The sequence below is a fragment of the Rhamphochromis sp. 'chilingali' genome (genome assembly GCF_963969265.1).
Source record: "Rhamphochromis sp. 'chilingali' genome assembly, chromosome: 5".
Lineage (NCBI taxonomy): Eukaryota > Metazoa > Chordata > Actinopteri > Cichliformes > Cichlidae > Rhamphochromis > Rhamphochromis sp. 'chilingali'.
This window is the reverse complement of record NC_137932.1, coordinates 41,777,792-41,788,981: the sequence shown is the minus strand read 5'-3', so window position 1 is coordinate 41,788,981 and position 11,190 is coordinate 41,777,792. Positions and strand designations below refer to the sequence as shown.

The window sequence follows — 11,190 nt, the reverse complement described above, 5'->3', positions numbered from 1 at the left end:
TGTCACTTTATAGCAGAGAGGTTCACATATTTGTCCCCGTGTCTGTGCATATTTCCTCCAGGTGCTCCAGTTTCTCCCCACAGTCCAAAGACATGCAGCTCAGGTTAACTGGAGACAATAAACTGCCTGTAGCACAAATGTGGATCTGTCTACTGCAGGGTAGCACAGTGATGGATTGGCAGGTGCTTTTCTCCTTTCATCCAGGGACAGGCTTCAGCCTTTCCACAAAATAGGAATTAGGTACATGGTGGATGACTTTCAATAGCAAGTATTGTTTGACACATGATGGTATAATGGTGTAAGTCACGTTTAGTAAGAATTGGGCTCAGGACAGAACCTTTGCATGTTGTACTTTGTGTTTTTAATGTGGACACAGAAAAAAATATAAAGATAAATGTTTAATAAGTTGAATAAATTAAAGGTTTGGTTAGAATCCTTGCTCCTATATTCTGAAGTAAAAGATCTGCTCATGTTGTGTAGCTACAAATGTTTTTTTAAAGTATGCTTGTAGGAAACAAAGCACACAACACAAACAACACAAAGAAGAAAATATCTTCCTGCTTGTAATTGGACTGACTGTTCTGGAAACTTTCTGCTCCCAAGAGTAATGTCGATTTTATTTCAAACAATTTTTTGAGCACCCTGGATTCATGTTTTTCATAATAATGGATAGTATGTGTATTCCTCGTGTACATGTTTCAAACTATTTGGTTTGTTAATTTATGCTGATTAACTGATTCCTCGGTAATTATGCTCAAGTAATTACAACATAAATCTTTTGTGTGTGAATTCCCTGCACAAAACTTCAAGCGTAGATTCAGTGACAAAGATGACACATTAAAAAAACAGATGAATAATGTTTAATTTTGAGCAGTACATGTAAATCAGAAATGTTTCTGGGCAACAGAAACATGAGGGGTTGAAAAAAGGCCTCAGCCTCGCTTGAACCGTCTATGATGAGGAGCTCAGATGGTCATTTTTAGAGCAAGGATAAAGGGTCCCGCTGGGGGTCTGAGTGCACAAGAACCCATCTGCAGGTCTATTGGAAAAAAAAAATGGCAAAAAAGAGTCTGCTGAGGTGGGCTCATCTACATTCCCCTGACACTGTGCAGGAGCCCTGGAGGACTGGCCAGGACATAGGAAGTCATAAATGATTTTCTTACCACCGCAGGTCCTTACTGTTTCAAGAAAATGACCAGAATGTATGAGATAAAAAGGAAACGTGTTTTGAAGCCCCAAGAGTCAGGAGAACGTGCACGACAATGGAGAGCACAAAGAAGCAAGAAGTTATAAGTGCAATTATTGTAGTTCTTTCTCAGTGTCTGGAAGCTTATGTTAACCATGAAGCTATGCAGTTCTCTATTGAAAAATTACCAAACTGCTTTTTGTAATTTTGGTGTTAATTATTAACCCAGGTCACCAACCTATTACTTTGCAAGGTATTGACAAAGCCTGCTGTGCGCCCCCTCCTCCTTCTATCCCAACAAACCCAAATTGAAGAATCATTGAACAAACTTTTTCATGTAATCATATGCATATTTTATTCATGTAATGATATGCAATCATAGCTAAATCTTTCCGTGTCAGCAGTTCCTGTATGCATGGCCCAAACAGAGTTTCCTGTAACAGAATAGATAAACAGCGTTTGCCAATAAATATCAGAATAAGTGGCTTAATTTAGGACGCTCAAAAATGCACATTTCCCCTTCGTTAAATCCACGGTGCATTTCCACCAACTTAATTACACAGAATCCTGTGCCCTACTTATATCTACACACTATGGTTCCTTCTCACAGGGGGGTCCCAAGCAGGCAGTTGTAATAAATATCAGACTCCCCGTGAAAAACAGCTTACCCAACTATGAAGGCGGTAGCTCCAAGATGGCTAAGCTGCTCCCAAAACAGTAAAAGCTGTCACGTATGACTTGTGTGTGGTGATGAATCAGCTGGAAACTAAATCAGAACTGCTAAAAAAGAGAAATTCACATCCACTGTATCATATTCTAATAAACCACATACCCTACCAGTTGGGGGGGATTATGACTGTCCATTTGTCTAGGCCAGGCCACCACTGTTAGGGAGGAATTCTCTCTTTGTGTCTACACCATGCAAAGTTAAAAGCGATGGTGGTGACTGCTGTAAGTCATTTGTCTCTGGTAACACTGGTTTGTAGGAAGCTGGGACCTCAGCTCTGGTGGATGATACATTATTGCTATCACTTGGCCTTGTTTAATTACATCCATGTATGGGGTCTGGTATCATATTCTTCAAAGCATATCAATCATGGGAAACTTTAACCAAGGTCCAAGTTATTGTGTCATATAATCCGGTGTTTGACAGAATATGTGAAAGAATATTTCAGCAATAACTTAAGACACAGTATGGTATCTCGGCAGCTAATCCATTAATACGGTTTATCGCAGCCGCAGAATATAAAATGAATTCTCTGGCTTTTTCTTGAACTGCAAATGAATAATGAACAGCACATGAATGTAGATATTCCTTGAAAAGCTTTTGAAGAACATCTACTTTTTCTTCGAGTGTGCAGTTTAATTTTAGCCTCATGTTGTTTATTAATCACACTTCCTTTCATAGTTATCACCGTTAATTTCGCCGCACAGCATTTATGTAAAAAACAAAAATGCATTGAAGCACCTATAGATAATCCCAAAGACATAATGCCTTTCTTTGGGCTCACAGAAATTGTTACAGCCATATATGTTTATTTAGGACAGTAACTTCAAATAGATGCATGTGGATTCACGAGCTTGATAGATTTAAGTGCATTATTAACTTTGACACAAACAGACATATTTATATACCTAAACCTTGTGATAGATGCAAAGAAAATATTCTCCTTGTACCTACCAATTAATACTTAATTAGTACTTTTACATTTTATTTATAGTGATTTTTATTGTGCAATGGACCTAAATTCCCTGCTATGCTTTACGTGCACAGAGTGTGGCTTATTACATTGCTAGCTATGTAATCATTTTGTATTTACTCAACCTTTGTGCCTTTATATTTATATATATAATATTTACAGGTTAAATGCATTATAATTGCTGTGGTGTCATCCAAATATGACTTTACTGGGATCAGATGACAAGATCAAAGCAATTCTTCAAACTGAATTTGCCAAACTGTGTTGTACAGCCATTTGTGTTTGTGCTTATTTTGCCCCCTGTAGCCAATCCAGAGACACATAAACAAACTGAAATGAGCTCTGCATGGAGGCTGATACGTCTCGCTATAACCCAACGCTACACAACAACTTAATGGGTATTTGATAGACTTAATAGACTCATATCTGGTCTGAATTTATGACTAATGTGTTGTAGCTTCATTACTAAGTTTGCTGAAGAAAAGCTGAAACTCGGATCAAACCAAATATTTTTCTGACATGGCAGCACTCTGGGGAACAGCCGGTGTGTGATTGTTGGCTTCTCTGTAGTTTACATATTGTAAATCTAAGAAATTCAAGCATCTCCCTCTGTTAACACAGTGTGCAGTTATGTTGGGAGAGTTGTCCTGCAAATGTTTCCTTCTATTCGCGCGGGCCATTTTTCACACGCAACGAGATCCTTGTGTATTTGTGCAACAGTTCTCTTGTCTACATTCGGCAGCTGCAATCTTAAGTCAATGATTTTTTCTCTTCCTTTCCCCAGTTGATGAATTGAATAGGAAAATCCCTCTATGTTTATCCAGGGAGAATATCTCTCAGAGTGGCAAAAATGCAACAAATCCACAATGAAAAGTAAACCGAACCAATCTTTCCCTAATCTCTGCTTGAGAGTAAAATAAAAACTAGATTTTGAGTCTACGTCCTGAGTCAATCGCTCCCCGGATGACTAATGTGTTGCTGGGATAGAAGCTTTGCAATGTGCGATGAAATCTCGCAGGGCCTTTGTGGCTCTCACTTGCTGGACATCCCCATTGAGACAGTAAAGAATAGGTGGTCACAAGGTATGGGCACAATGAAACAGAACTCAGGGACTAGAACAATTGCTTAAGCTGTCAGAGGGTGACAGAAACTGTAATTAATGATATTTTCTATTTTCACGGAAGAGAATGAGCAGCTGACAGAAGCATTATTAATGAGAGCTGCCTTGTTGAAGGGAATAATGGCAGTTTATTAGAAGCAAGACAGATTTAACGGATCTCTCTCAAACAAAGGCTTTAGACACATTGAAAAATGGAGACAATCTGCCTTAAAGATCTAATGGGAGAAAATGTTCAATACAACAGAAATGTCTGTATTGTGATCATATTCTTTTTCCCCTCGAAACCATCTGTTAGGCACGTCAAGAATAAAAGAATTCATTTTTGTTTTTTTCCCTTGATTTTAAAAGAAGTCGCTTATAGCAAAATCTAACAAAAGTATTTTATTTTTACTATCGCTGCAATTAATCTACAGAAACAATAGCTTGACAGGTACATAGATGGATATTCTTAGTGTTAAATGCAAAACTATAGCTCAATGTCTAGTGAAACTGTCACCTATTAAATCAGAATTATGCTGTTAGAGTGGTTTCCACTCTATATCGAGGATTTCCAACATGATTTAGTATCAACAACTTTGTAAAAGTATACTGCAGAATTTATACATGTGACACAAAGGTATCGCACTTTTGGAAGATTTATTGCGTTCTACTGAATAACATTAGCTTTCTGTTTTTTTCTATTTAGACAGATGTTGTTTAATAGACTGACACAAGTAGGGCAATAGTTTCTATTCACCAATCCAACCAATCACTTTGAGAAAGCATGATGATCCCATTATTCCTCACAGTGTCTCGCGGATTTAGGCAAGATATAAGTATTTTTGAAGTAAAGCAGATAATGGCAATATTACCACAGGGTGAAAAAGATTTGTGTAACATATTCTGGCAGTGTTTCAACAGATACTCCACTGCTTCATTCATTTCACTGGACTGAAATATGGCTTCGATGTGATACTACAGGCATATTCCACTGAATAGACGTATTAGATGATTTCCAGAAATGAAATGATATCTCCCCCCCGAACCTATATTCAGTTCATGTAATTGATTCTCATCCAGCAAGTTTGACTGTATTATGTTTGTTTGAAAAGTTAAAAGAATTCGGCTAATTTCTCCCCAACCAGGCAATACTTAACCAGATTAGAGTGGCCACTTCAAGCTTTGTTGATGCATCCAAGTGAGGCAGGGCAGCCCAGCTGCAAAAGCTGATCAAAAGAGAGAGGGGGAATGTGATATTAGCATCAAGTGCTTCAGCGAGTGACTCAGACAAAAACATTGAAAAAAACATCATTATTAGACACTTCCTTTACCCATGTTTGGAAGTGAATATATCTGTTTGTCAAGCAGCTGTGTGCATCCATACATGGCATTGATTCGTACTTTAACCAGCATTATAAGGCAATTCCTCTTTTCCTTTTTGCAACCCCTTATTGGTAATATGCTAATGACATCCGCTGTGATTAGTGATTTTCTTCTAATCTTTATTCCACGGTGGCCTGAGCAATCACAGAGGTAGAGCTTCGAGATTTCGAGCAGTGAGCTTCTTCTGACTGCTCTTCCCGTCTGCCCCGACTTGATTTAATCTGAATAATAACTAAAAATTTGGATTCAAAGGCCACTGTGGTGCACCGATGCGCTTTTGCGGATTCAGGAAACACACTCAGAGGGAGACACTTTTTGGCTGTCTTAACCCAACCTGTTCTGATTAAAAGGTGTTTAAAAGAGGAAATCCTGATATATTGCTACAATAATGCTTAAAAGGCAATGTGTGGCATTTTAAAAAATCCTTTGGGAAACATTTATTGGACCATCTTTTCATCCTACAGCCCATTGGGCAAAATACTGAATGCCGAGCTGCCCAAGGAGTCCGTCAGACAGTGTGAATGTTAGATAAAAGGGCTTAGGTGCAGACAAAAGCGTTGCACTTTGAAGAGCTCACCCACTTAACTCGCATCCCAAGAAAATAGCTAACCCCAGATAAGGCAGCGTGATGTATCCCGAGATAACAGGACTGGGACATCTAAATAAAGGTGTGAAACAATCGCCTTCAAAAGGTTATCAATTCACTTCAACCAAAATTAGGAACACTCGGTGCGGCAAGAGTTAATAGTCTCAATACCCAAGGATAACCAGAAGAGCATGATTGATATGATGGAACTGAGATTTTGTTACACTTAACTTTTGCAAAACACAAATAAAACTAAATTGAAACTAAGGATTTTCAGAAAATAAAAACTAGACTAAACTAGCAAAGAATTGGTAAAAACTAATTACAACTGGCAAAAAATTGAAAATCTGGAGTCGAAACTAAATAAAAAATAAAACCTAATGAAAATGGCGAAACGTTTAAAACCCTGGTGCAGAGATTGGCAAATCTGACCAGGAACGTTATAAAATGGATTGTCAGAACAGTCAGCGTTAAAGCCACATTTGACAGTCCATACTAGGATGGCACTGGACATCTTCGGGGCGGAGGAGGGTTGGTGTGACCAAGGTGTGGTTTGGCTTGTTGTATGTATATTTGAGATCATATGGCTCTGGATGGACCAGTTACCAGGGCATGGAAGGAGGACAGACTCATTAAAGGAGGAGAAGGAACTTCCTGGGATTGGAGATCCTCTGGGTGAGTGGTTGATTAAAAGCATGCATAAAATAGAAGTTATCTGTTGTTATTGATTGGTAATAGATTGATAATTGGCCACATTTACAGCTGTATTGACTTGTTGTGGACGTAGTCGACTTCAGGTTTAAACACTCTAATTAACAGGTTGAAAATAGTGACATTAAAGGAAGAGTATGCAGCACCACCCTGTCAGACGCCAGTGATGGTGGAGCTCACTGATGAATCAGGTGAGCTGGATTCATGGCTGATTCAAAACTAAGATCCCCCTGCTGTGGTCAGTAAGGGGAGAAAAGGGGGTGTTTTACTGTTATTTCAATGTCAGCATTATTATTGTATGAGAATCATGCAACAAGCATTGCATCGATGATCATTTATTGAAGCTTTTGACCTTATACTAACATCTGTGTTCCTGTGATTGTTATAACCTCTGATGAATCTTCCATTTACAGGTGTTAGGATAATGATATAATTTTTCATTGCAGGTGTAACCATGATCATTTTCATACATATTGCAACTTGTTGCTCATTGTAGAGTTGTGCTCAAGTTAATAAGGGTTAAAAGCTACAGTCAGCGCGAATGTCTGACTGATCTATTGAGGGGAAAGGCTTCGAGCATAGAAGGCCACACGCGCTTACATAACATTGATATCATGTTATTCTTTGTGATCTTTTCTTCAATTATGTCTTTAAGGTTAGTTTAAATAGTGGCAGTTAATTAAACGACATTTATTAAAATATTAAATACCTGAGTCAGAACGTTACACGCGGATCACCTTAAGAGTCTGGGAAACTTTGTAGCTGCCTAACTTTTTTTTTGAATGTTCTAGCTCCGTTGATTTGACACATTGGAATGTGTCAAAAAAGGGGGGAAAGTTGAGCTTTAACATCAAACCAGGATTATTTGAACATTTTATAACTTCATTTGTGTCTTTAATAATTTAGGAATGGTAAAGCTTAAGCTAATAGCGGTCCGAGAAGACGGACCTTTTAGAGAATCAGTGAAAAAGCATAAACTATCACTTTCATGTTTAATCATTACTCATTGAAATGAACTGAATAGCGCTTAGAAGATTTGTTAATTTCTTTGTCTTTTGTTAAAAAGAGGGGTTTCAATAATTTTCAGACACACCTTGCAAATGTGCTTATAACGAGTTGGCACTCGGCCTTTTGAAGGTCAGAAGCTTCGTTCGGCGTGACTGTCCGGACTGATAAAGTGTAGGAAACGCCTTGAGTGCAGAGGGCTAAATGCAAACACGCTTACACACACATAAGATATGATTAGAATAAGTCCCTGGGACATTCTGAATGTTTTAGACCAATTTTGAATCACTAGAAGGTCAGTAGATAACAACATTAGATTATTAGGGTTAGGAAGAGAGGTGTTTTGGTTTTCTGTCTCTTACAGAGAAAGGAACAGACACCAGACGAGGTCACAGAGATGCGAGGATCCTCCGTAGCAGAGACAGACACAGTGACTGCCGAGACATCAACTGGGTCCAAGGGTCATGGCGTTTGGGCTCCAGCTAGTCACCACAAAAGGATGGATCCCATAAACACAACAATAACCATGAAGGGGTTGGCGGAAATCCGGGAACACCAGACCAACGAAGTTCGAGAGGCTTTTGGGCAAAAAGGGGACACCTTCCTGTTCCTTTTCTGGAGAATACACAGATCGTTGTTTGAAATCGGGGCAGAATAATCCCCTGATCTGTGTCACGACTGAAGGGTTGTCTAACCCCTAAGGTTGAAGAATGAAGAGCAGAGGATCACCCAACTGGACGACACTGGTAGCTGCAGCAATAGAATAAAGGCTGAAAGCAGTGGGAGACAAGGAGAGAGTGTCATCTGGACCTGCTACTGTTGGAATCATAGTTTTTCTTGCATCTGAATTGCGCAAACACAGAGGTCATCCCACATATGGTTCGCCCCTCAGGGGGACAAAGGACCTCAGGAGTGAGAAGAGATGAACCCGGCCACACTGAATTGAAGGGTGTTTGTGAGGTCATTATTCTAATGACCTCATCAGGGGGAATTGTTAGATTATAATATTATTTTATGCCATGTTATACCCCTAATTAAAGATTGTGAATTATTATGTAGTTTTAGTTTGCATTATTCTCCTGAATTAGAAGAAGCTGATAACTATTGCATTAGTTAAACTGATTTGCATTACATTAAACTGCTGACTTGTTGTGAATGAATGATATTGTTTTATGATGCATTATACTGCTGAGTTATAAGAAATCTAATTTGTCTGAGTAGAAGAGAACAGAGTGTGCTGGAGTTTTCTGCCCCATTTCAGCAGGAGCAGATAAACAGGGAGCCAAGGTCGTAGCTTAGGCGCTGTGTGAGAGAAAGCATGTGAATGTTTAGGCTTTGTATGATAAGGTGGAGGCACCAGAGGCTATAAAAGTTTGAGCAATGCTCCACCATTTTGAGATTTTGAGGCTGTCTGCATCAGTGTCCATCTCCCACGCGTGTGATCATTAAAATCATCGTTTGACTCAACCCGGCCGGACCAGTGTTGTTATTGTGGTTTTTCTCTTGTTTCCATCCCCAATATTTTGAACCTTAACAATGCACTAGTTAATTTTACACCGAGCACTAAATAGGAAACAAAATTAAACACTGCCTGGTAAGACATGTAACCACTGTAAACTTTGGTTATTTAAACTCAGAGACATCTGTACAGAGACATCGTGAACGCAAGAAAAAACGTCCTGTGGGGATTGTGGGGGTACTCTAAATATTTCTGTGGTCTCACACTGTTTCAGGCGTTTCAAGCCTTGTCCATCAAGAACACAGAAAAAAGGATTATATGAATTTTCCAGTTAACTCACACCGTTAACCAAAGAGAAAGTCAGTTTAAACTCCAGCTTAGAACATTTAGGAAGACATCATTACAAAGTTCACCCCTTCCCCAAAGCCAAGTATTGAAATGAGGTCTGCCATTTATTCTAGTAATTGAAATACTTTCAGAAGTTTCTGTTGAAGTCTACCTGTAATAAAGTGTCTTTGAATGGAAAAGACTACAGGGTGCACTTACCAGTGCGCGTTTGCATTGAAATGCACTTGGAAGCCCTCCCTAATTGGCAGCCATCTCATTTGGCTTTGATATTGCACACCATCATCTGCATGAGCAGAACAGGCCATTGTCTGGGGGATGAAGTACAGGTGAGTAACAGGCTAATCGTCAAAGACAGCGCAGGCAATGCTGGGTTCAACATGAAGCCATAAAGTAACTCCAAAGTAGTGTCAATTACAGCTTATATTCATAATAAACTGTTCATCCCGGCGATGTTTCGACTCAGCTCGGGATGAACTGTGTTATATAAAGTGGTAATGTGGGCAGTAAAATGTGACTTTAGACAGCGAGATCCAAGGACCTTCTAATTAAGAGCGCCATCTTCGAGACATCATGTGGAGTGATCTAATGGTGAGTGGCCATGCATGCTTTTACCTGGAGTGTGCTTTATCTACCAGTGCCTCGCAACGGGACCTTAGACCAACCCGTCTCCTGCTTTAGTGCTGAGGTATGAACTGCACGGGTCCTAGCAGCCATTCATGGACCATTACAACCTGAGTGAAACGAATGGGCAAAGTGTTTATGCCATGTAGTACAAACAGCATCGCCAGTGTGAGCTATCATAGGTGTATCTCAGCTTTGGATACAGCCATGCTGCTCCAGAAGGTGTGGCGATAGAATTCACACCACCTGCAGGAGTGAAAAAGACCTCCTGCATCGTTTCGTGATAGGGTGAATTCATGCTATTACAGTCATGCAGGTTTCATCCTCTCTTTAGCAGTCAACTATAACCCATCTCAGAGACGCTAGGTGCTAATTACAAAAGGAAGAACTTGGAAAGAGAAAGCAAACAACGGAATCCAAGATAAAGGATTAAGACAGGTGCCTAATCTTCTGTTTTGGATGTTTTGGGCTTGACAGGCTCAGAGCTGCACATCCTCCTACTTGTAGGTTCATACATTTCACTCTGAACCTGTTGCTAAAAGCAGTGATTAATCATTTAACTTTCCCACAGTCATCCTCGGAGCTTCACAGTGTATGAAAAGCATTAAGAAAAGAGTCGCTGCTGGTGGGACGTGACAAAGCAACGGCCCACTGACTTAACTAAAATTAAATGGACAATTTAAAGCGAGCAGAAACAGAGGAGGAGACCGTGGATTGCTATTTTCATATTTTGATATAATTATTTTCAGTCCACTAGAGAATAAAAGCAGAGAAACCTAAATTAACTCCACGGTAAGCCCCCTTTCTATTCACCTTTAACCCCTTTATATTCCATGCTCTAAAATATCTCCGTAAACAGCTTTAAATAAGCACTGCTTTATTATTTTCTTTGCAAAGGTTTGTCAGACATTTGCACAACTATGTATTGGTGTGTCATAACTCTACTGAGGGTTGAAAAATGGATTTAGTTAAGTGCAGGAAGTATTATGTTTAGCTCAGGGCAAAGTGTTCTGTTGAGTTATAGCAGCCGATTACCCACAGCTCTGGTCCGAGGACTACATGGGGTATTTGTTTACACCAAAGGAAATGAAA

The 11,190-nt window shown here is 39.5% G+C and overlaps 1 long non-coding RNA gene across 1 annotated transcript in view; it reads right to left on the bottom strand.

Annotated features, from left to right (window-relative positions):
- Nucleotides 1–1,537: 1,537 nt before the first annotated feature.
- Nucleotides 1,538–11,190, bottom strand: part of LOC308397200 — a 36,369-nt gene continuing 26,716 nt past the window's right edge. Inside the window, exons 2-3 of the long non-coding RNA XR_013971696.1 lie at nucleotides 5,143–5,211; nucleotides 1,538–1,620 (exon numbers count right to left, since the gene is read on the bottom strand). This is a non-coding gene — a long non-coding RNA (uncharacterized lncRNA). The remainder of the gene's footprint in view (nucleotides 1,621–5,142; nucleotides 5,212–11,190) is intronic.